Here is a 20,811-nt window from a genome sequence, read left to right on the forward strand (position 1 = left end):
AGGAGACACTGCTCTGTGCCCCCAACATCCAGGCTGAGACCCCAGAGCTATAACTAATGAGGAAAAGCCGAATATTCTCCACCTCAGGGTCAGGATCCGTCCGCTCTGCACTGAGGAGGAGCCCAAGCACTGCCGCTTCCCGCCCACAGATCTGCACGGCACTGAGGAGGCCCCGCCCTTCCGGTGACATCATGATTTCATGAAATCACTCCTCCCCCTCAAAAAATCAACTCCGATCTAGCCTCTACCCTGACAGGAGGGTAGAGGCTAGATCGGAGTTGATTTTTTGAGGGGGAGGAGTGATTTCATGAAATCATGATGTCACCGGAAGGGGCGGGGCCTCCTCAGTGCCGTGCAGATCTGTGGGCGGGAAGCGGCAGTGCTTGGGCTCCTCCTCAGTGCAGAGCGGACGGATCCTGACCCTGAGGTGGAGAATATTCGGCTTTTCCTCATTAGTTATAGCTCTGGGGGTCTCAGCCTGGATGTTGGGGGCACAGAGCAGTGTCTCCTGTCTGTGTTGGGGGCTGCAGCTCGTGTATATCTCAGGCTTTAATAAGGTAAGTGTCTTATGGGGGTGTTACACGGAGCAGGGGGCGATGCTGTGGAGGTTTCATAAGGAATGAGGGGGTTACTCTAGGCAGGAGGCGACGCTGCATGTTTGGGGGGCTTGCAGGAGGCAATGTGGAACGTTTAGGGCGGCTCGCACTTGCTACGGAGCGACTGCATGTTTGGGGTGGACTCGCACTGGACAGGGGGTGAAGCTGCACGTTTGGGGGGGCTGGCACTGGGCAGTGAGCGACGCTGCACGTTTGTGGGGGGCTTGCAGGGGGCGACGCTGCACGTTTTGGGGGGGACTTGCAGGGGGCGACACTGCATGTTTGGGGGACTCGCACTGGCCAGGGGGGCGACGCTGCACGTTGGGGGGGGGGCTTGCAGGGGGCGCACTGCATGTTTGGGGGACTCGCACTGGCCAGGGGGCGACGCTGCATGTTGGGGGGGGGCTTGCAGGGGGCGACACTGCACGTTTGGGGGGGGCTGGCACTGGGCAGTGAGCGACGCTGCACGTTTGGGGGGGCTGGCACTGCGCAGTGAGCGACGCTGCACGTTTGGGGGGGCTGGCACTGGGCAGTGAGCGACGCTGCACGTTTGGGGGGGCTGGCACTGGGCAGTGAGCGACGCTGCACGTTGGGGGGGCTGGCACTGGGCAGTGAGCGACGCTGCACGTTTGGGGGGGCTGGCACTGGGCAGTGAGCGACGCTGCACGTTTGGGGGGGCTGGCACTGGGCAGTGAGCGACGCTGCACGTTTGGGGGGGCTGGCACTGGGCAGTGAGCGACGCTGCACGTTTGGGGGGGCTGGCACTGGGCAGTGAGCGACGCTGCACGTTTGGGGGGCTGGCACTGGGCAGTGAGCGACGCTGCACGTTTGGGGGGGCTGGCACTGGGCAGTGAGCGACGCTGCACGTTTGGGGGGGCTGGCACTGGGCAGTGAGCGACGCTGCACGTTTGGGGGGGCTGGCACTGGGCAGTGAGCGACGCTGCACGTTTGGGGGGGCTGGCACTGGGCAGTGAGCGACGCTGCACGTTTGGGGGGGGCTGGCACTGGGCAGTGAGCGACGCTGCACGTTTGGGGGGCTGGCACTGGGCAGTGAGCGACGCTGCACGTTTGGGGGGCTGGCACTGGGCAGTGAGCGACGCTGCACGTTTGGGGGGGCTGGCACTGGGCAGTGAGCGACGCTGCACGTTTGGGGGGCTGGCACTGGGCAGTGAGCGACGCTGCACGTTTGGGGGGGGGGCTGGCACTGGGCAGTGAGCGACGCTGCACGTTTGGGGGGGGGGCTGGCACTGGGCAGTGAGCGACGCTGCACGTTTGGGGGCTGGCACTGGGCAGTGAGCGACGCTGCACGTTTGGGGGGCTGGCACTGGGCAGTGAGCGATGCTGCACGTTTGGGGGGCTGGCACTGGGCAGTGAGCGACGCTGCACGTTTGGGGGGGCTGGCACTGGGGCAGTGAGCGACGCTGCACGTTTGGGGGGGGGGGGGGGCTGGCACTGGGCAGTGAGCGACGCTGCACGTTTGGGGGGGGGCTGGCACTGGGCAGTGAGCGACGCTGCACGTTTGGGGGGGCTGGCACTGGGCAGTGAGCGACGCTGCACGTTTGGGGGGCTGGCACTGGGCGACGCTGCACGTTTGGGGGGGGCTGGCACTGGGCGACGCTGCACGTTTGGGGGGGCTGGCACTGGGCGACGCTGCACGTTTGGGGGGGCTGGCACTGGGCGACGCTGCACGTTTGGAAGGGCTGGCACTGGGCGACGCTGCACGCTTGGAAGGGCTGGCACTGGGTGACGCTGCACGTTTGGGGGGGCTGGCACTGGGCGACGCTGCACGTTTGGGGGGGCTGGCACTGGGCGACGCTGCACGTTTGGAAGGGCTGGCACTGGGCGACGCTGCACGCTTGGAAGGGCTGGCACTGGGTGACGCTGCACGTTTGGGGGGGCTGGCAGGGGGCGACGCTGCACGTTTGGGGGGCTGCCACTGGGCAGTGAGCGACGCTGCACGTTTGGGGGGGCTGGCACTGGGCAGTGAGCGACGCTGCACGTTTGGGGGGGCTGGCACTGGGCAGTGAGCGACGCTGCACGTTTGGGGGGGCTGGCACTGGGCAGTGAGCGACGCTGCACGTTTGGGGGGGCTGGCACTGGGCAGTGAGCGACGCTGCACGTTTGGGGGGGCTGGCACTGGGCAGTGAGCGACGCTGCACGTTTGGGGGGCTGGCACTGGGCAGTGAGCGACGCTGCACGTTTGGGGGGGCTGGCACTGGGCAGTGAGCGACGCTGCACGTTTGGGGGGGCTGGCACTGGGCAGTGAGCGACGCTGCACGTTTGGGGGGGGGGGGCTGGCACTGGGCAGGGGGCGACGCTTCACGTTTGGGGGCTCGCACTGGGCAGGGGGCGAAGGGGGGGCCTTGCGTGTGTGAGTGTGGGGGCCTTGCGTGTGTGAGTGTGGGGGGCTTGGCGTGTGGTGAGTGTGGGGGCCTTGCGTGTGTGAGTGTGGGGGCCTTGCGTGTGTGAGTGTGGGGGCCTTGCGTGTGTGAGTGTGGGGGCCTTGCGTGTGTGAGTGTGGGGGCCTTGCGTGTGTGAGTGTGGGGGCCTTGCGTGTGTGAGTGTGGGGGCCTTGCGTGTGTGAGTGTGGGGGCCTTGCGTGTGTGAGTGTGGGGGCCTTGCGTGTGTGAGTGTGGGGGCCTTGCGTGTGTGAGTGTGGGGGGCCTTGCGTGTGTGAGTGTGGGGGCCTTGCGTGTGTGAGTGTGGGGGCCTTGCGTGTGTGAGTGTGGGGGCCTTGCGTGTGTGAGTGTGGGGGCCTTGCGTGTGTGAGTGTGGGGGCCTTGCGTGTGTGAGTGTGGGGGGCCTTGCGTGTGTGAGTGTGGGGGCCTTGCGTGTGTGAGTGTGGGGGCCTTGCGTGTGTGAGTGTGGGGGCCTTGCGTGTGTGAGTGTGGGGGCCTTGCGTGTGTGTGAGTGTGGGGGCCTTGCGTGTGTGAGTGTGGGGGCCTTGCGTGTGTGAGTGTGGGGGCCTTGCGTGTGTGAGTGTGGGGGCCTTGCGTGTGTGAGTGTGGGGGGCCTTGCGTGTGTGAGTGTGGGGGCCTTGCGTGTGTGAGTGTGGGGGCCTTGCGTGTGTGAGTGTGGGGGCCTTGCGTGTGTGAGTGTGGGGGCCTTGCGTGTGTGAGTGTGGGGGGCCTTGCGTGTGTGAGTGTGGGGGCCTTGCGTGTGTGAGTGTGGGGGCCTTGCGTGTGTGAGTGTGGGGGCCTTGCGTGTGTGAGTGTGGGGGCCTTGCGTGTGTGAGTGTGGGGGCCTTGCGTGTGTGAGTGTGGGGCCTTGCGTGTGTGAGTGTGGGGGCCTTGCGTGTGTGAGTGTGGGGGCCTTGCGTGTGTGAGTGTGGGGGCCTTGCGTGTGTGAGTGTGGGGGCCTTGCGTGTGTGAGTGTGGGGGCCTTGCGTGTGTGAGTGTGGGGGCCTTGCGTGTGTGAGTGTGGGGGCCTTGCGTGTGTGAGTGTGGGGGCCTTGCGTGTGTGAGTGTGGGGGCCTTGCGTGTGTGAGTGTGGGGGCCTTGCGTGTGTGAGTGTGGGGGCCTTGCGTGTGTGAGTGTGGGGGCCTTGCGTGTGTGAGTGTGGGGGCCTTGCGTGTGTGAGTGTGGGGGCCTTGCGTGTGTGAGTGTGGGGGCCTTGCGTGTGTGAGTGTGGGGGCCTTGCGTGTGTGAGTGTGGGGGCCTTGCGTGTGTGAGTGTGGGGGCCTTGCGTGTGTGAGTGTGGGGGCCTTGCGTGTGTGAGTGTGGGGGCCTTGCGTGTGTGAGTGTGGGGGCCTTGCGTGTGTGAGTGTGGGGGCCTTGCGTGTGTGAGTGTGGGGGCCTTGCGTGTGTGAGTGTGGGGGCCTTGCGTGTGTGAGTGTGGGGGCCTTGCGTGTGTGAGTGTGGGGGCCTTGCGTGTGTGAGTGTGGGGGCCTTGCGTGTGTGAGTGTGGGGGCCTTGCGTGTGTGAGTGTGGGGGCCTTGCGTGTGTGAGTGTGGGGGCCTTGCGTGTGTGAGTGTGGGGGCCTTGCGTGTGTGAGTGTGGGGGCCTTGCGTGTGTGAGTGTGGGGGCCTTGCGTGTGTGAGTGTGGGGGCCTTGCGTGTGTGAGTGTGGGGGCCTTGCGTGTGTGAGTGTGGGGGCCTTGCGTGTGTGAGTGTGGGGGCCTTGCGTGTGTGAGTGTGGGGGCCTTGCGTGTGTGAGTGTGGGGGCCTTGCGTGTGTGAGTGTGGGGGCCTTGCGTGTGTGAGTGTGGGGGCCTTGCGTGTGTGAGTGTGGGGGCCTTGCGTGTGTGAGTGTGGGGGCCTTGCGTGTGTGAGTGTGGGGGCCTTGCGTGTGTGAGTGTGGGGGCCTTGCGTGTGTGAGTGTGGGGGCCTTGCGTGTGTGAGTGTGGGGGCCTTGCGTGTGTGAGTGTGGGGGCCTTGCGTGTGTGAGTGTGGGGGCCTTGCGTGTGTGAGTGTGGGGGCCTTGCGTGTGTGAGTGTGGGGGCCTTGCGTGTGTGAGTGTGGGGGCCTTGCGTGTGTGAGTGTGGGGGCCTTGCGTGTGTGAGTGTGGGGGCCTTGCGTGTGTGAGTGTGGGGGCCTTGCGTGTGTGAGTGTGGGGGCCTTGCGTGTGTGAGTGTGGGGGCCTTGCGTGTGTGAGTGTGGGGGCCTTGCGTGTGTGAGTGTGGGGGGCCTTGCGTGTGTGAGTGTGGGGGGCCTTGCGTGTGTGAGTGTGGGGGGCCTTGCGTGTGTGAGTGTGGGGGGCCTTGCGTGTGTGAGTGTGGGGGGCCTTGCGTGTGTGAGTGTGGGGGGCCTTGCGTGTGTGAGTGTGGGGGGCCTTGCGTGTGTGAGTGTGGGGGGCCTTGCGTGTGTGAGTGTGGGGGGCCTTGCGTGTGTGAGTGTGGGGGGCCTTGCGTGTGTGAGTGTGGGGGGCCTTGCGTGTGTGAGTGTGGGGGGCCTTGCGTGTGTGAGTGTGGGGGGCCTTGCGTGTGTGAGTGTGGGGGGCCTTGCGTGTGTGAGTGTGGGGGGCCTTGCGTGTGTGAGTGTGGGGGGCCTTGCGTGTGTGAGTGTGGGGGGCCTTGCGTGTGTGAGTGTGGGGGGCCTTGCGTGTGTGAGTGTGGGGGGCCTTGCGTGTGTGAGTGTGGGGGGCCTTGCGTGTGTGAGTGTGGGGGGCCTTGCGTGTGTGAGTGTGGGGGGCCTTGCGTGTGTGAGTGTGGGGGGCCTTGCGTGTGTGAGTGTGGGGGGCCTTGCGTGTGTGAGTGTGGGGGGCCTTGCGTGTGTGAGTGTGGGGGCCTTGCGTGTGTGAGTGTGGGGGCCTTGCGTGTGTGAGTGTGGGGGCCTTGCGTGTGTGAGTGTGGGGGCCTTGCGTGTGTGAGTGTGGGGGCCTTGCGTGTGTGAGTGTGGGGGCCTTGCGTGTGTGAGTGTGGGGGCCTTGCGTGTGTGAGTGTGGGGGCCTTGCGTGTGTGAGTGTGGGGGCCTTGCGTGTGTGAGTGTGGGGGCCTTGCGTGTGTGAGTGTGGGGGCCTTGCGTGTGTGAGTGTGGGGGCCTTGCGTGTGTGAGTGTGGGGGCCTTGCGTGTGTGAGTGTGGGGGCCTTGCGTGTGTGAGTGTGGGGGCCTTGCGTGTGTGAGTGTGGGGGCCTTGCGTGTGTGAGTGTGGGGGCCTTGCGTGTGTGAGGGGCCTTGCGTGTGTGAGGGCCTTGCGTGTGTGGGGGCCTTGCGTGTGTGGGGGCCTTGCGTGTGTGGGGGCCTTGCGTGTGTGGGGGCCTTGCGTGTGTGGGGGCCTTGCGTGTGTGGGGGCCTTGCGTGTGTGGGGGCCGTGCGAGTGTGGGGGCCGTGCGAGTGTGGGGGCCTTGCGTGTGTGAGTGTGGGGGCCTTGCGTGTGTGAGTGTGGGGGCCTTGCGTGTGTGGGGGCCTTGCGTGTGTGGGGGCCTTGCGTGTGTGGGGGCCTTGCGAGTGTGGGGGCCTTGCGAGTGTGGGGGCCGTGTGAGTGTGGGGGCCTTGCGTGTGTGAGTGTGGGGGCCTTGCGTGTGTGAGTGTGGGGGCCTTGCGTGTGTGAGTGTGGGGGCCTTGCGTGTGTGAGTGTGGGGGCCTTGCGTGTGTGTGTGTGGGGGCCTTGCGTGTGTGTGTGTGGGGGCCGTGCGTGCGTGTGTGTGTGGGGGCCGTGCGTGCGTGTGTGTGTGTGTGTGGGGGCCGTGCGTGCGTGTGTGTGTGTGTGTGTGGGCCGTGCGTGCGTGTGTGTGTGTGTGGGGGCCGTGCGTGCGTGTGTGTGTGTGTGTGGGGGCCGTGCGTGCGTGTGTGTGTGTGTGGGGGCCGTGCGTGCGTGTGTGTGTGTGTGTGGGGGCCGTGCGTGCGTGTGTGTGTGTGTGTGGGGGCCGTGCGTGCGTGTGTGTGTGTGTGTGGGGGCCGTGCGTGCGTGTGTGTGTGTGTGTGGGGGCCGTGCGTGCGTGTGTGTGTGTGTGTGGGGGCCGTGCGTGCGTGTGTGTGTGTGTGTGGGGGCCGTGCGTGCGTGTGTGTGTGTGTGTGTGGGGGCCGTGCGTGCGTGTGTGTGTGTGTGTGGGGGCCGTGCGTGCGTGTGTGTGTGTGTGTGTGGGGCCGTGCGTGCGTGTGTGTGTGTGTGGGGGCCGTGCGTGTGTGTGTGTGTGGGCCGTGCGTGCGTGTGTGCGTGTGTGTGGGGGCCGTGCGTGCGTGTGTGTGTGTGTGTGTGTGGGGTGTGTGCGTGTGTGTGGGGGCCGTGCGTGCGTGCGTGTGTGTGTGTGGGGGCCGTGCGTGCGTGCGTGTGTGTGTGTGGGGGCCGTGCGTGTGTGTGTGTGTGTGTGGGGGCCGTGCGTGTGTGTGTGTGTGTGTGTGGGGGCCGTGCGTGTGTGTGTGTGTGGGGGCCGTGCGTGTGTGTGTGTGTGTGTGGGGGCCGTGCATGTGTGTGTGTGGGGGCCGTGCGTGTGTGTGTGTGTGGGGCCTTGCGTGTGTGAGTGTGGGGCCTTGCGTGTGTGAGTGTGGGGGCCTTGCGTGTGTGAGTGTGGGGGCCTTGCGTGTGTGAGTGTGGGGGCCTTGCGTGTGTGAGTGTGGGGGCCTTGCGTGTGTGAGTGTGGGGGCCTTGCGTGTGTGAGTGTGGGGGCCTTGCGTGTGTGAGTGTGGGGGCCTTGCGTGTGTGAGTGTGGGGGCCTTGCGTGTGTGAGTGTGGGGGCCTTGCGTGTGTGAGTGTGGGGGCCTTGCGTGTGTGAGTGTGGGGGCCTTGCGTGTGTGAGTGTGGGGGCCTTGCGTGTGTGAGTGTGGGGGCCTTGCGTGTGTGAGTGTGGGGGCCTTGCGTGTGTGAGTGTGGGGGCCTTGCGTGTGTGTGTGGGGGCCTTGCGTGTGTGAGTGTGGGGGCCTTGCGTGTGTGAGTGTGGGGGCCTTGCGTGTGTGAGTGTGGGGGCCTTGCGTGTGTGAGTGTGGGGGCCGTGCGTGTGTGTGTGTGTGTGTGGGGGCCGTGCGTGTGTGTGTGTGTGTGTGGGGGCCGTGCGTGTGTGTGTGTGTGGGGGCCGTGCGTGTGTGTGTGTGTGTGGGGGCCGTGCGTGTGTGTGTGTGTGTGTGGGGCCGTGCGTGTGTGTGTGTGTGTGTGGGGGCCGTGCGTGTGTGTGTGTGTGGGGGCCGTGCGTGCGTGTGTGTGTGTGTGGGGGCCGTGCGTGCGTGTGTGTGTGGGGGGGGGCCGTGCGTGCGTGTGTGTGTGGGGGGGGGGCGTGTGCGTGTGTGTGGGGGGGGGCCGTGCGTGTGTGTGTGTGTGGGGGCCGTGCGTGTGTGTGTGTGTGTGTGTGGGGGCCGTGCGTGTGTGTGTGTGTGCGTGTGTGTGTGGGGACGTGCGTGTGTGTGTGTGTGTGTGTGGGGGCCGTGCGTGTGTGTGTGTGTGTGTGTGTGTGTGGGGGCCGTGCGTGTGTGCGTGTGTGTGGGGGCCGTGCGTGTGTGCGTGTGTGTGTGGGGGCCGTGCGTGTGTGTGTGTGTGGGGGCCGTGCGTGTGTGTGTGTGTGTGTGTGGGGGCCGTGCGTGTGTGTGTGTGTGTGTGTGTGTGGGGGCCGTGCGTGTGTGTGTGGGGGCCGTGCGTGTGTGTGTGTGTGTGTGTGGGGGCCGTGCGTGTGTGTGTGTGTGTGTGGGGGCCGTGCGTGTGTGTGTGTGTGTGTGGGGGCCGTGCGTGTGTGTGTGTGTGGGGGCCGTGCGTGTGTGTGTGTGTGTGTGTGTGTGTGTGGGGGCCGTGCGTGTGTGTGTGTGTGTGGGGGCCGTGCGTGTGTGTGTGTGGGGGCCGTGCGTGTGTGTGTGTGGGGGCCGTGCGTGTGTGTGTGTGGGGGCCGTGCGTGTGTGTGTGTGTGGGGGCCGTGCGTGTGTGTGTGTGGGGGCCGTGCGTGTGTGTGTGTGGGGGCCGTGCGTGTGTGTGTGTGGGGGCCGTGCGTGTGTGTGTGGGGGCCGTGCGTGTGTGTGTGGGGGCCGTGCGTGTGTGTGTGTGTGTGTGGGGGCCGTGCGTGTGTGTGTGTGTGTGTGTGGGGGGGCCGTGCGTGTGTGTGTGTGTGTGTGGGGGCCGTGCGTGTGTGTGTGTGTGTGTGGGGGCCGTGCGTGTGTGTGGGGGCCGTGCGTGTGTGTGTGGGGGCCGTGCGTGTGTGTGTGGGGGCCGTGCGTGTGTGTGGGGGGGCCGTGCGTGTGTGTGTGGGGGGGCCGTGCGTGTGTGTGTGTGGGGGCCGTGCGTGTGTGTGTGTGGGGGCCGTGCGTGTGTGTGTGTGGGGGCCGTGCGTGTGTGTGTGTGTGGGGGGGCCTTGTGTGTGTGTGTGGGCCTTGTGTGTGTGTGTGTGTGGGGGGGCCTTGTGTGTGTGTGTGGGCCTTGTGTGTGTGTGTGGGGGGGCCTTGTGTGTGTGGGGGGGCTTTGTGTGTGTGTGTGTGTGGGCTTTGTGTGTGTGTGTGGGCCTTGTGTGTGTGTGTGTGGGCCTTGTGTGTGTGTGTGTGTGTGGGCCTTGTGTGTGTGGGCCGTGCGTGTGTGTGTGTGGGCCGTGCGTGTGTGTGTGGGGGCCGTGCGTGTGTGTGTGTGGGGGCCGTGCGTGTGTGTGTGTGGGGGCCGTGCGTGTGTGTGTGTGGGGGCCGTGCGTGTGTGTGTGGGGGCCGTGCGTGTGTGTGTGGGGGCCGTGCGTGTGTGTGTGTGGGGGCCGTGCGTGCGTGTGTGTGGGGGCCGTGCGTGTGTGTGGGGGCCGTGCGTGTGTGTGTGGGGGCCGTGTGTGTGTGGGGGGGCCTTGTGTGTGTGGGGGGGCCTTGTGTGTGTGTGTGTGTGTGTGGGGGCCGTGCGTGTGTGTGTGTGGGGGCCGTGCGTGTGTGTGTGTGTGTGGGGGCCGTGCGTGCGTGTGTGTGTGTGTGGGGGCCGTGTGTGTGTGTGGGGGCCGTGCGTGTGTGTGTGTGTGGGGGCCGTGCGTGTGTGTGTGTGGGGGGGGGCCGTGCGTGTGTGTGTGTGGGGGGGGGGGCCTTGTGTGTGTGTGTGGGCCGTGCGTGTGTGTGTGTGGGGGGGGGCCGTGCGTGTGTGTGTGTGTGTGTGGGGGCCGTGCGTGTGTGTGTGTGTGGGGGCCGTGCGTGTGTGTGTGTGTGGGGGCCGTGCGTGTGTGTGTGTGGGGGGGCCGTGCGTGTGTGTGTGTGGGGGGGCCGTGCGTGTGTGTGTGGGGGGGGCCGTGCGTGTGTGTGTGGGGGGGCCGTGCGTGTGTGTGTGGGGGGGCCTTGTGTGTGTGTGTGTGGGCCGTGTGTGTGTGTGTGTGTGTGTGTGGGCCTTGTGTGTGTGTGTGTGTGTGGGCCTTGTGTGTGTGTGTGTGTGGGGGCCGTGCGTGTGTGTGTGTGGGGGCCGTGCGTGTGTGTGTGTGGGGGCCGTGCGTGTGTGTGTGTGGGGGCGGTGCGTGTGTGTGTGTGTGTGTGGGGGCCGTGCGTGTGTGTGTGTGTGTGGGGGGGCCGTGCGTGTGTGTGTGTGTGTGTGTGTGGGGGGGCCGTGCGTGTGTGTGTGTGTGTGGGGGGGCCGTGCGTGTGTGTGTGGGGGCCGTGCGTGTGTGTGTGGGGGCCGTGCGTGTGTGTGTGGGGGGGCCGTGCGTGTGTGTGTGTGGGGGCCGTGCGTGTGTGTGTGTGTGGGGGGGCCTTGTGTGTGTGTGTGTGGGGGGGCCTTGTGTGTGTGTGTGGGCCTTGTGTGTGTGTGTGTGTGGGGGGGCCTTGTGTGTGTGTGTGGGCCTTGTGTGTGTGTGTGGGGGGGCCTTGTGTGTGTGGGGGGGCTTTGTGTGTGTGTGTGTGTGGGCTTTGTGTGTGTGTGTGGGCCTTGTGTGTGTGTGTGTGGGCCTTGTGTGTGTGTGTGTGTGTGTGTGGGCCTTGTGTGTGTGGGCCGTGCGTGTGTGTGTGTGGGCCGTGCGTGTGTGTGTGGGGGCCGTGCGTGTGTGTGTGGGGGCCGTGCGTGTGTGTGTGTGGGGGCCGTGCGTGTGTGTGTGGGGGCCGTGCGTGTGTGTGTGGGGGCCGTGCGTGTGTGTGTGGGGGCCGGCCGTGCGTGTGTGTGGGGGCCGTGCGTGTGTGTGGGGGCCGTGCGTGTGTGTGTGGGGGCCGTGTGTGTGTGGGGGGGCCTTGTGTGTGTGGGGGGGCCTTGTGTGTGTGTGTGTGTGTGTGTGGGGGCCGTGCGTGTGTGTGTGTGTGGGGGGCCGTGCGTGTGTGTGTGTGTGTGGGGGCCGTGCGTGCGTGTGTGTGTGTGTGTGGGGGCCGTGTGTGTGTGTGGGGGCCGTGTGTGTGTGTGGGGGCCGTGCGTGTGTGTGTGGGGGGGCCGTGCGTGTGTGTGTGTGGGGGCCGTGCGTGTGTGTGTGTGTGTGTGTGTGTGTGTGGGGGCCGTGCGTGTGTGTGTGTGTGGGGGCCGTGCGTGTGTGTGTGTGGGGGGGGGCCGTGCGTGTGTGTGTGTGGGGGGGGGGGCCTTGTGTGTGTGTGTGGGCCGTGCGTGTGTGTGTGTGGGGGGGGGGCCGTGCGTGTGTGTGTGTGTGTGTGGGGGCCGTGCGTGTGTGTGTGTGTGGGGGCCGTGCGTGTGTGTGTGTGTGGGGGCCGTGCGTGTGTGTGTGTGGGGGGGCCGTGCGTGTGTGTGTGTGGGGGGGCCGTGCGTGTGTGTGTGGGGGGGCCGTGCGTGTGTGTGTGGGGGGGCCGTGCGTGTGTGTGTGGGGGGGCCTTGTGTGTGTGTGTGTGGGCCGTGTGTGTGTGTGTGGGCCTTGTGTGTGTGTGTGTGTGTGGGCCTTGTGTGTGTGTGTGTGTGGGCCTTGTGTGTGTGTGTGTGGGCCTTGTGTGTGTGTGTGTGTGTGTGTGTGTGTGGGGGCCGTGCGTGTGCGTGTGTGTGTGGGGGCCGTGCGTGTGTGTGTGTGTGGGGGGGGGCCGTGCGTGTGTGTGTGTGTGTGTGTGTGGGGGGGGGGGGCCGTGCGTGTGTGTGTGGGCTGTGTGTGCGTGTGTGTGTGTGGGCCTTGTGTGTGTGTGGGCCTTGTGTGTGTGTGTGTGTGTGTGTGTGGGCCGTGTGTGTGTGTGGGCCGTGTGTGTGTGTGGGCCGTGTGTGTGTGTGTGTGTGGGGGCCTTGCGTGTGTGTGTGGGGGCCTTGCGTGTGTGTGTGGGGGCCTTGCGTGTGTGTGTGGGGGCCTTGCGTGTGTGTGTGTGGGGGCCTTGCGTGTGTGTGTGGGGGCCGTGCGTGTGTGTGTGGGGGCCGTGCGTGTGTGTGTGTGGGGGCCGTGCGTGTGTGTGTGTGGGGGCCGTGCGTGTGTGTGTGGGGGGGCCGTGCGTGTGTGTGTGGGGGGGCCGTGTGTGTGTGGGGGGGCCGTGCGTGTGTGTGTGTGGGGGGGGGCCGTGTGCGTGTGTGTGTGTGGGGGGGGGCCGTGTGCGTGTGTGTGTGTGGGGGGGGGCCGTGTGCGTGTGTGTGTGTGGGGGCCGTGCGTGTGTGTGTGTGTGGGGGGGCCGTGCGTGTGTGTGTGTGTGGGGGGGCCGTGCGTGTGTGTGTGTGTGGGGGGGCCTTGTGTGCGTGTGTGTGTGTGTGTGGGGGGGCCTTGTGTGTGTGTGTGTGTGTGTGTGTGTGGGCCTTGTGTGTGTGTGTGTGGGCCTTGTGTGTGTGTGTGTGGGCCTTGTGTGTGTGTGTGTGGGCCTTGTGTGTGTGTGTGGGCCTTGTGTGTGTGTGTGGGCCTTGTGTGTGTGTGTGGGCCTTGTGTGTGTGTGTGTGTGTGTGGGCCTTGTGTGTGTGTGTGTGTGTGTGGGCCTTGTGTGTGTGTGTGGGCCTTGTGTGTGTGTGTGTGGGCCTTGTGTGTGTGTGTGTGGGCCTTGTGTGTGTGTGTGTGTGTGTGTGTGGGCCTTGTGTGTGTGTGTGTGTGTGGGCCTTGTGTGTGTGTGTGTGTGTGGGCCTTGTGTGTGTGTGTGTGTGTGTGGGCCTTGTGTGTGTGTGTGTGTGTGTGTGGGCCTTGTGTGTGTGTGTGTGTGTGTGTGGGCCTTGTGTGTGTGTGTGGGCCTTGTGTGTGTGTGTGTGTGGGCCTTGCGTGTGTGTGGGCCTTGTGTGTGTGTGTGTGGGCCTTGCGTGTGTGTGTGTGGGCCTTGCGTGTGTGTGTGTGGGCCTTGCGTGTGTGTGTGTGGGCCTTGCGTGTGTGTGTGTGGGCCTTGCGTGTGTGTGTGTGGGCCTTGCGTGTGTGTGTGTGGGCCTTGCGTGTGTGTGTGTGGGCCTTGCGTGTGTGTGTGTGGGCCGTGCGTGTGTGTGTGGGGGCCGTGCGTGTGTGTGTGGGGGCCGTGCGTGTGTGTGTGTGGGGGCCGTGCGTGTGTGTGTGTGGGGGCCGTGCGTGTGTGTGTGTGGGGGCCGTGTGTGTGTGTGTGTGGGGGGCCGTGTGTGTGTGTGTGTGGGGGCCGTGTGTGTGTGTGTGTGGGGGGGGGCCTTGTGTGTGTGTGTGTGTGTGTGGGGGCCGTGCGTGTGTGTGTGGGGGGGCCGTGCGTGTGTGTGTGGGGGCCGTGTGTGTGTGTGTGTGTGGGGGGCCGTGTGTGTGTGTGTGTGTGTGGGGGGGCCTTGTGTGTGTGTGTGTGTGTGTGTGTGTGTGTGGGGGCCGTGTGTGTGTGTGTGTGTGTGTGTGTGTGTGTGTGTGGGCCTTGTGTGTGTGTGGGCCTTGTGTGTGTGGGCCTTGTGTGTGTGTGGGCCTTGTGTGTGTGTGGGCCTTGTGTGTGTGTGGGCCTTGTGTGTGTGTGGGCCTTGTGTGTGTGGGGGCCTTGTGTGTGTGGGGGCCTTGTGTGTGTGGGGGCCTTGTGTGTGTGTGTGGGGGCCTTGTGTGTGTGTGTGGGGGCCTTGTGTGTGTGTGTGGGGGCCTTGTGTGTGTGTGTGGGGGCCTTGTGTGTGTGTGTGGGGGCCTTGTGTGTGTGTGTGGGGGCCTTGCGTGTGTGTGTGTGGGGGCCTTGCGTGTGTGTGTGTGGGGGCCTTGCGTGTGTGTGTGTGGGGGCCGTGCGTGTGTGTGTGTGGGGGCCGTGCGTGTGTGTGTGTGTGTGTGGGGGCCTTGCGTGTGTGTGTGGGGGCCTTGCGTGTGTGTGTGGGGGCCTTGCGTGTGTGTGTGTGTGTGTGGGGGCCGTGCGTGTGTGTGTGTGTGTGTGGGGGCCGTGCGTGTGTGTGTGTGTGTGTGGGGGCCGTGCGTGTGTGTGTGTGGGGGCCGTGCGTGTGTGTGTGGGGGCCTTGTGTGTGTGTGTGTGTGTGGGGGCCTTGCGTGTGTGTGTGTGTGTGGGGGCCTTGCGTGTGTGTGTGGGGGCCTTGCGTGTGTGTGTGTGTGTGTGGGGGCCTTGCGTGTGTGTGTGTGTGTGTGGGGGCCGTGCGTGTGTGTGTGTGTGTGTGTGGGGGCCGTGCGTGTGTGTGTGTGGGGGCCGTGTGTGTGTGTGTGGGGCCGTGTGTGTGTTGGGTGGGGTTCGCAGGGAGAGAGGCTGCACGTTGGGTGGGGGGGAGCTTGCAGGGGGGGAGAGGCTGCACGTTGGGGGGGGGGGGAGGATGCAGGGGGAGAGAGGCTGCACGTTGGGGGGGGGGGAGGATGCAGGGGGAGAGAGGCTGCACGTTGGGGGGGGGGAGCTTGCAGGGGGGAAGAGGCTGCACGTTGGGGGGGGGCTTGCAGGGGGGAAGAGGCTGCACGTTGGGGGGGGGAGGATGCAGGGGGAGAGAGGCTGCACGTTGGGGGGGAGCTTGCAGGGGGGAAGAGGCTGCACGTTGGGGGGGAGCTTGCAGGGGGGAAGAGGCTGCACGTTGGGGGGGGGAGCTTGCAGGGGGGAAGAGGCTGCACGTTGGGGGGGGGAGCTTGCAGGGGGAAAGAGGCTGCACGTTGGGGGGGGGGAGCTTGCAGGGGGAGAGAGGCTGCACTTTGGGGGGGAGAGAGGCTACACGTTGGGGGGGGGGAGGAAGCTTGCAGGGGGAGAGAGGCTGCACGTTGGGGGGGAGGCTGCACGTTGGGGGTGGAGCTTGCAGGGGGAAAGAGGCTGCACGTGGGGGCCGAGCTTGGAGGGGGAGAGAGGCTGCACTTTGGGGGGGAGAGAGGCTACATGTTGGGGGGGGGAGCTTGCAGGGGGAGAGAGGCTGCACGTTGGGGGGGAGGCTGCACGTTGGGGGTGGAGCTTGCAGGGGGAAAGAGGCTGCACGTGGGGGCCGAGCTTGGAGGGGGAGAGAGGCTGCACGTGGGGGGGCTCGTGCTGGGCAGGGGGCCGTGTTGCACTTTGTGGGAGGTGTGCTATTAATCTTCTCCCTTTGTTTTTCTAACACAGTTTGTGACTACTGGCATCTGGGTGTAATTGCCCCCCGTCGTCCCACCTTAGAGACTGAGAGAACAGTGTGGTCTAATGCACATCACACCTCCTGTGTCCTCCAATGTATTCAACAAGAGGATTTTTATGGTAAATGGTGAAATACAATTTTTACACCTAAAACGCACGGGACTCCGATACAAAAGATTTTTTTTCTTTCATTGTTGCCAATGTCCAACATGGCTTTATTCTACGTATTAATTTGTAAAGTTGATTGTTACAGTGTATATTTGTATCCCCGACCTTCTGTCTCCTCCCCATTACCCTGTAGACTGTAAGCCCTCGAGAGCAGGGTCCGCTCCCCTCTGTACCCGTCTGTCAGTGTTATATATTTGTATCCCCGACCTTCTGTCTCCTCCCCATTACCCTGTAGACTGTAGCCCCTGAGGGTCCGCTCCCCTCTGTACCCGTCTGTCAGTGTTATATATTTGTATCCCCGACCTTCTGTCTCCCCCTCCCCATTCCCCTGTAGACTGTGAGCCCCCGAGAGCAGGGTCTGCGCCCCTCTGTACCCGTCTGTCAGTGTTATATATTTGTATCCCCGACCTTCTGTCTCCTCCCCATTATCCTGTAGACTGTGAGCCCCTGAGGGCAGGGTCCGCTCCCCTCTGTACCCGTCTGTGAGGATTGGTTTATTCACTGTAATTTATATCTGTATTTTGGGTGTAACCCATTCCCATGTACAGCATGGAATAAATGTTCTCTATAAAAATAAAACTGTAAATATATTTCTCCTTTTTTTTTTTTTTTTAAATTGATATACTTATTTTAATAAAACTGTTCTAGAAGTTTGGGCTGAATGTTCATTTCTATAATGATGAAGCTCGGTGTGACATTAGTGAGCAGTCACTGCCGGTCGGGCTGCGGTCACAGTGTTGTAGATAGTTTCCAAAACATCTCAGTCCTCACATGTAGACCCACAGAAAAACTGATCAGATCTGGCTGACCATTTATTTTCTGTCTTTAGCAGCGCCTGATCCTCTTATGCCCCCCATTTATTAGGCCCCAGCCCTGTTTCACCGTGTTTCCCTCCTTTGGTGGCAACATAACTCCATGAGGCTCACAACGCCTGATTCCGGTCATATGGGGCGAAACGTTTTTTTTTTTTCTCTTTAAATTTAAAGGGACGTAAGTTGCTTTTTGCTGAGCGTCTGAAGCTGTTGCCACCACTGTTCCATAGGACGGGCTCTGGCAGAGGTGACACTACATATTTTACAGAGGGGTAATAATACTTCTTATAAATTTTGAGAAGTATTTTTAGCCGCTGAGGAGAACATCATAATTTGCAGCAACTCAAAATTATAGTACATACAGTAGATGGGTATCTATAAGGCCCCTTTCAGATGTCCGTGTTTAAACAGGTGCAAGCCACACGTACCAGTATGGTTGTCCGTGTGGTACCGGTAAAAAAAAAAGTAAGATACTGAAATGAATGTTTTTTGGTTTTGTTTTTTTTTTTGTTTTGTTTTTTTGTTTAATGTGGAAAGCCTGAAAAATTAAAGATATAGGAAGATAAATAGAGCTTATAGAATAGTGTTCTAGAGATAGTTAGCTTGACCAGCATTTTTACACCATTTTTATTTTTTAATTTAAAAAAAAAAAAGTGGGGTCCCCCCAACTTTCATATCCAGCACAGGAACAGCAGCAGCTGTAGGCTGAAATCCTCAGCTCTTTGCAGTACCTTGGCTGGTTATGAAAAATAGAGGGGATCCCACGCTTATTCTTTACATTTTTAGATTAAAAAAAATTACGTGTGGTCCCCTCTATTTTTACTAAAAAAACAGCCATGGTACAGCAGACAACTGGGGGATGATATTCTTAGGGTGGAAAGGGCCATGGTTATTTGGCCCTTTCCAGCCTAACAATAGCAGCCCACAGACGCCCGAGAAGTTTCACATCAATTAGATGCAGCAATTGTGGTGCTGGACCTGGCTTTTCCCGTTGCTTTGGTGCAATGGCAAACTGGGTAATATTTGTGGGGTTGACGCCAGCTCCAGCATACACCCCTACTACTAATCCAGTAGATGAAAGGAGAATAACAAACTTTATTTGAACAAAAAACCTTCGACTCAGACCTCATTCACCAATTTATTTGATTTTTATAAATAAAAAACAGTTCTACCGTAATCTATGGTGAGGTCCCACGACATTCCCCAAAAGCAAACCTGGAAAGACATAAAAGAGAAAATCATTCAATAAATAAAGACAAAAGACACCCTCTTTTCCAATTTATTTCTCTATCAAAGCCCTAATCCTGGTCTGCCGAAAGCCAATTGGGGGCGGTCACGTCAATACTGCTGTCACACTCAATGGAGAACCGAACATTCCTCATTGCTTGTGAGAGTACACACACACACACACACACACACACACACACACACACACACACACACACACACACACACACACACACACACACACACACTGTGGATGCTTCTGTTTGATGACCTTCATCTCATAAGGTGAGCTCAGGTTATTCAGGTCAGCAGTATGTGTGCGGGCGCGGCAGTGATGTCACAGGTTAATCAGAGTTCACAATGAACTCAGATGACATCCTGATGACACCCGCGCTACTGTGGGGGTCGCGGCAGTAACGTCATGGGTTCATCGGAGTTCTCAATAAACTTTGAAGAACCCGTGAAGTCACTGTCGCTACACCCGCGGTGGCGTAGGCGTTGTCAGGATATCAGAGTTCCTTGGATACTCACCTGTCCCCAGCGATGCTGTCCCTGGCACTGATGTCTATGGTGCTGCTGCTTCCAGGTCCTCCGTTGAGTGCATATTCATTGAGTATAATGAGCGGGGATCGGAAGCAAGTGACAGCAGTGCTGGAGACAAGTATAAAAATTAATTTTATTTCAGAGACACGTGTTTTCTCTGGTTCTTGTCACACGGATCACATCAGTGTGACACCCGTGCTGCCTGAGAAAAAAAAACAATGTCTGCGTGCAGGGAAATGTGGGGCAACACGGTCCATGTAAAAACATGCATGTGTGAGGAACACTATAGAATAACATGAGTACGTGTGGCATCCGTGTTAAAAATGGATGTCACACATACCTGAAACATATGGATAAAAATTCCCCGTTTTCCCAATCGGTGCGGGTTCCAGTGATCGGACACTGATCAGCAGGTGATCACCTTGCCCATGGATAGGTGATAACTTGTTTTCACTAAACAATCCCTTTAAGGCGTGTAAACAATCCCTACAATTATTTGTCCGACAGCTCTCTCTTGACTATCACATACAGGAGTGCTCGGCCAAATGTTCTTGTGTTCTCTCTCTGAGAGCTGGTGTCGCCTCCTCTGGGGGTGGATTATCTTTCAAGAGATCAAAAGCATCAACAAGTGGAATTCAAACACGCCGGTTCCTTCCCTCCCTTTAAGCTGGGTTCACACTAATCGACAGCGACGTCGCTGTTACGTCACCATTTTCTGTGACGTAACAGCGACCTTGTAAGTCGCTGTTATGATCGCTGCTTAGCTGTCAAACACAGCGACGCAGCAGCGATCATAACGTCGCTGTGCTACATGTGCAGAGAGCAGGGAGCCGCGCTTAGCGCTGGCTCCTTGCTCTCCTAGGTACAGTACACATCGGGTTAATTAACCCGATGTGTGCTGCAGCTACATGTCACAGTGCAGAGAGCAGGGAGCTGCGCACACTGCTTAGCGCTGGCTCCTTGCTCTCCTTGCTACAGTATACATTGGGTTAATTACCCGATGCGTACTGCAGCCACATGTGCACAGAGCAGGAGCCGGCACTGGCAGCAAGGGCGGAGGCTGGTAACGAAGGTAAATATCGGGTAACCAGGGAAAGGTCTTCCCTTGGTTACCCGATGTTTACGCTGGTTACAGCTTAACGCAGCTGCCAGTGCCGGCTCCTGCTCCCTGCTCGCTTCATTTCGTCGCTCTCTCGCTGTCACACACAGCGATGTGTGTGTCACAGCGGGAGAGTGACGACCAAAAAATTAAGCTGGACATTCAGCAACGACCGGCGACCTCACAGCAGGGGCCAGGTCGTTGCTGGATGTCACACACAGCGACAGCGACGGGACGTCGCTGCAACGTCACAGAAAATGGTGACGTAGCAGCGACCTCGTTGTCGTCGCTGTGTGTGACACCAGCTTTACATCCATTCTCGAGGTAAGTCAGATAGCCCCCATACACATCATATTGTTGTCTGATCCGGGCAATTTTAGCCCTATGTTTATGGGAGCTTTCATGTAATCTGTATAAGGGCTTATTCAAACATCTATGAACGTCAGTACAATCTCTGAACACAATGCATGGACTGGCTGAGGCCATCCTTATAGACAGTGCTGTGAGCTCAGAAATCATGAACCTTAGTGCAACAACTCCGCTCTAGTCACCTCTAGTGAGATAGAATAGAGTTACTGTACAGGGGACGTTCCTTACAGACAGTGCTGTGAGATCAGAAATCATGAGCCTCAGTGCAGCAACTCCGCTCTAGTCACCTCTAGTGAGATAGAATGGAGTTACTGTACAGGGGACGTTCCTTACAGACAGTGCTGTGAGCTCAGAAATCATGAACCTTAGTGCAACAACTCCGCTCTAGTCACCTCTAGTGAGATAGAATAGAGTTACTGTACAGGGGACGTTCCTTACAGACAGTGCTGTGAGATCAGAAATCATGAACCTCAGTGCAGCAACTCCGCTCTAGTCACCTCTAGTGAGATAGAATGGAGTTACTGTACAGGGGACGCTCCTTACAGACAGTGCTGTGAGCTCAGAAATCATGAACCTTAGTGCAACAACTTTGATCTAGTCATCTCTAGTGAGATAGAATGGAGTTACTGTACAGGGGACGTTCCTTACAGACAGTGCTGTGAGATCAGAAATCATGAACCTTAGTGCAACAACTTTGATCTAGTCATCTCTGTGCTGGGCAGTGTTGTAACTAGAATTTGATGGGCCCCAATGCAAAATTAGGACCTGCCCCCCCCAACACAGATACACTGGGTACAGGATAATGACACAGACACTCGGGGCATGGGATAATGACGCTGACACTCAGGGTGCGGGATAATGAAGTTAACACTTGGCTCTTTCCCTCAGCACTCAGGTTTCCCATGATCTGAAATCCCTCTTTCTATCATCATCCAGCTTTCCTATGTTCTGATATCCATCTTGTCCTCAGCACCCAGCTTCCCTAGGCTCTGCTATACATCTTTCCCTCAGCACCCAGCTTTCCCATATCATAGCATCGTAAAGCTGGGTGCTGCGGGTAAGAGCCTCTTTCCATCAGCACAAAACGTTCCCATCCCAAGCTTATGTTTTTGTCCCCCCTCGTATATATAGTTCTCCAAATACTATAATGGCCCCCACATAGCCTTCCATATAGCATATTGGGTCCCACGTAACCCTTCATTTTACTAGAATGCGCCCCATAGTCCTCCTTGTATTATAATGCATTTCCCATAGTCCTCTATGTATAAGGTAACTCTTATAGCCCTCCAATTATTATACTACAACTCCCATAGTCCTC

The 20,811-nt window shown here is 60.8% G+C and overlaps 1 long non-coding RNA gene across 1 annotated transcript; it reads left to right on the top strand.

The window, feature by feature from the left end:
- Positions 1 to 264: 264 nt before the first annotated feature.
- Positions 265 to 16,093, top strand: LOC142279149 (uncharacterized). Its single transcript, XR_012741872.1, has 2 exons — positions 265 to 557; positions 15,267 to 16,093. It is a non-coding gene; the product is annotated as an uncharacterized LOC142279149 (long non-coding RNA).
- Positions 16,094 to 20,811: the final 4,718 nt, after the last annotated feature.

The sequence above is a fragment of the Anomaloglossus baeobatrachus genome, unplaced genomic scaffold (genome assembly GCF_048569485.1).
Source record: "Anomaloglossus baeobatrachus isolate aAnoBae1 unplaced genomic scaffold, aAnoBae1.hap1 Scaffold_424, whole genome shotgun sequence".
NCBI classification, from domain to species: domain Eukaryota; kingdom Metazoa; phylum Chordata; class Amphibia; order Anura; family Aromobatidae; genus Anomaloglossus; species Anomaloglossus baeobatrachus.